We start from the raw sequence: 4221 nt of genomic DNA on the forward strand, positions 1-4221 counted from the left end.
TTGTATGGCTTTTTTTCTTTTCTTTTTTCATTGAAAAATTAGAAAAACATTCACATATCCTTATTTTTATATGTAGAAGAATATTTCAAACTTGGCATGAAAGTAGCCTTAAAGGAAACCTGTCTTGTCCAAAAATACTATTTACCTGCAGATATAGCATTCATCTGCAGGGAAAAAGCATTAACATTATCATGCCCGCCTGTCTTACAGGGAGCGGTTACAGTCAACCAGGTCCGTTTCTTCTGTCTGATGTGAAAATTTAAATGGCACCACCTCCCCATCTAAAAAGGCGTCCAGCGATGTACAAACCGAACACACAAATATATATCTTCATTGAAGACACTGTATGCACAAATATATACCAGTATCAGGCAATTAATAAACCATATACATAAATATACGGTATATCAGCAGCAAAGAATTCATAGACATAAGTACTGTATTTTTGCGGATTATAAGACGCACCGCAAATTTTGAGGAAAAAAAAATAGGAAAAAATTGTTTTTCTATTAAAATAATGATGCTTCTTATTATCCATGCATCTTATTGCTTACCAGGGCTGGTGGCTGCGGTGCAGCGGGGTCCCAGGGTTGGGGCTGGAGGAGGCAGGAGTGAAGTCCTGCTGCAGGCCGCAGGCTGGGATGAGGGGGTGTTCAAATGTGCGCTGCACCATTGAGAGGGCTCTGCTGACATTTTGCGAAAGCCCAGAGCACTTATATGGTTTACTAGGCTCTGGGAAAATGGCTGCCGGGGGCGGCACATGGAGATCTCAGCACCAAGATCTAGGGAGATGAGATCTTAGTGCCCCCACAGCATCGAACACCGACAGCGGCGTGACGCACATCCGAACACCCCCTCATCCCAGCCTGTGGCCTGCAGCAATGCTCCAATCTTACCTCCTCCAACAGCGACCCAAGGAACCTGCTCCACCATGGCCGGTAAGGTATATCTGCAGTATAAGATGCACCCCCATTTTCCCTCCAAATTTGTGGGGAAAAAAGTGCATCTGAAAAATACAGTATGTACCAAAATTAAGCAATGCATACATTGTACATGCAGCACCCCAGAGATCTGGTCATTGCAGTATGACACTCTGCCACTAAGGGGAGTGATGGTACGTCTGATGGCACTGAAGGAATTCTCCTGACCAGGTATCACCAGCACACATTACACTTCACACTCCGGCCACTAGGGGGAGCAAAAGGCTTTATTTATTGGGCCCCTCCTCACACTGGTAAAACTAGGGGTTGGATAGAAAGTTAGTCAGAAGCTGACTGGGTTGGATTCAGGCAACATCCCATGCAGGGGGTATTGCAGGGAGAATACACAGAGGGGTCCCTGTCAGGCGTGGGAACCTGACAGGTGCCTAGCGAACAGAACAGAACGTTACGGAACCGTGCCTGTGTGATAGAAATATTTATATCATGTAGATCTCACTTGCATGCATACTCCTCTATAATCATATATACTCATATAAACGCAAATATATCTATATACATTATAATGAATTGCTTAAAATGGCTGACATAAACTGATATAAACCAGACAGACTGTTCGGTGTTTTCCACCTGAAAAGCAGAAGAACTTTAGATGTATTAAGTGCTGATGATATGTCTCAACTTTGCCCAGATGCAGAGAACTTCATTTTAGTTGCTTAATCAGCAGTCATATGTGCATTAATCACAATATTCCATATATATTCAGATAACCAATAACAGAGGAGCTAGACAATATGTTAATTAACTAACCACCCCTAACCACTCCTTTCTATATGCAATTATAAAACTATGTATCAGGAAATAAAGGATCAGTATTAATGGAATGCTTTCCTGTCACAATCGTGTACAGACTCATTCTTGATGAGCGCTCAAAATACTCAGTCTTATTGGGAACGGCCACAGCACACATGGGATAGATTTATCCAACCCAAATTTCCATATCACCTGCACTACCTTGCGGCGGTATCCTAAGAAAGAGACAAGAAGCGAAGGATATTGTGGAACAGTGTAAACGAGATCAAGCAAAAAGCAGTACCAGTAGGAGTCGTGCTGTGAGACCGAGGCAACATCCTACTGAGGCGCGTAGCCGGTGGCCGGAACACCGCGGGAGTAACTGACTTTAGGCCTTACTTCAAACTCCGCAGGACAGTTAATTATAGGTTGGCTGTCTACCTTAAATTTCCTAAGAAGACATAGGGGGCAACAGTGGGAGAGGGGCGTCTCTAGGGTACTGGAAGACCTCCAGGCCTTCTCGTCATATGGGTGCGTCCTAGCCATAACATACTGGGGGACAAGAAACTAGCAACATCTGGAACTAAAGAGAGAGAGAGAGCTGTAGAGAACGAACGAACGAGAACAGCAGTTGTGAGGACTATTCCGAATGCTCAGCAGGGTAGGACTACAACACACAGGCGCTAGTGGTGGGCAACGATTTCCATCTGCGAGGGAAACTCTGGAAGTGCCCATCAGGCCGGCCTGTCTCTGATAGCCCTGTTAAACGTGCTCTCGATTGAGGATCCTGAAGTCTTCAGTAAAGAGGTAAAGAGACTGCAACCTTGTGTCCTCGTTATTGCCTGCACCTCACACCATCGCCATCCGTCTTACTGGGAAGCCCTGGGGACATACTTCACCTGTGGGAAGGTATACCATCCAGCTGCCATTCCATCACATCAGCGGACCCCACAGCAGCGTTGGTCACCCTGACCGAACACCACAGGTGGCGTCACGAATCCCTGACAGACATCACCACCTTTATTGGATGCCCCTTAGCAGGGTCGCGGACCGGGTCTAGCCACCGTGACAGCCTCAGAACCGAACCAGAGAGGCCCGGTACCGAGAACTCGTGGCCCTGTGTCTGGGGGCGCTCCACTAGCATCCGCTAGGTCAAATACCAGGGAATGTCTGTCGTTAATCTCAGTCGCGGCAGTAGGGGGGCCACAGTAGGCTCATATTGTTGGACATTCTTGGCATACCACCCCTGCTCACTCCGGTGGCGGGTGTAGGTCACATGGTCCCCCCTGCACAAGCTTCGACTAGGGGCCCCACCACGGGACTGAGTTTCCACATTATAGTTGGCCACAAAGATTTCGGTCAGCAGTCCCTGCTCCAGGATAAAGCCCCAACCCCTCTTCGGGTGAAAGGCTAACACTGTCCCTCGTCTCACCGGATCCCCTTTGCCACGTTTAGTCTTAGATTTCGGCACTCTTTGAGTAGTCTGTTTTGTTTGTTCTCGGTCTTCCCATTGTGCAACTAAGCATTGTCTGTACTGCTCCCAGGTGAGCCCAACTACGTAAGAGCCCTCCTGTCTGGACCCGTCTGGATGAATCCTGGGCGCATACCATTCAAAGATCACCCCCTCGGGACTCACGTCTAACGGTTCGCCCATAGATATCGGGAGCGGGGGCAGTATCCCCTTCATAGCGTACAGGGTTGTCCCCCCAATCTCAGTAACGGGAGGCTGGTCACAGCTGGGATGGGAAGCGGTCACCGGAGCTGGATCGGTCAGCGGGGCAGGGTCGCTTTTGGTACCTGCGTCTGATGTGGTTCCACCGATGTCGATCGGCTCTGCTGATGAGGATGCTGGAGCCTGTGGCAGCTCTGACCACGGCGCTCCCTGTGCGATCTTCTTGCACAGCTCCGACTTCCATTTCTTCGCCAACGCTGACCCCTCGCCTGGAGTCGGGTTGTTCGATGCCTCCTCTGGCAATTCCAGGGGATCCGGATCCCCCTGTGGCGGTAAGCCCTGGTCCGGCTCCGCTGGGTTGCAGTGATCCTGGGCCACTTCGTCGTAGTTCAGGCACTCACTGGCCGCCGTCTCCTCTCCTGGCCCTGCAGCAGCACACACACGAGGCTCCTCCATTTTCTGGGGTTTGAGCTCCTCCATTCCTGAGCTCGTCATCCTGCAGCCGTAGTCGGAGTGGGCGAATGTTGCTGTTCGCACCGTTTTCTTGATCTCCTCCCATGACACGCCCTCCTTCTTCTCCTGCGCTCCTCGTGGCGCGGCAATGGCGGCGGTTTTGGCGGGAATCATGCGTCAATAGTAGTACACAGTCTTTGCAATAAATCACAGTCCAAACACGTTTCAATCACAGTTCCAAGGCACACATGACCTGCTTCTCAGGCTTAAGTACGATCCTGTTCGTGACGCCAAGTTGGAGCGCCCCCAGACACAGGGCCACGCATTCTCGGTACCGGGCCTCTCTGGTTCGGTTCTGATGCTGTC

This window comes from Ranitomeya imitator, chromosome 3, assembly GCF_032444005.1.
Source record: "Ranitomeya imitator isolate aRanImi1 chromosome 3, aRanImi1.pri, whole genome shotgun sequence".
NCBI classification, from domain to species: Eukaryota; Metazoa; Chordata; class Amphibia; order Anura; family Dendrobatidae; genus Ranitomeya; species Ranitomeya imitator.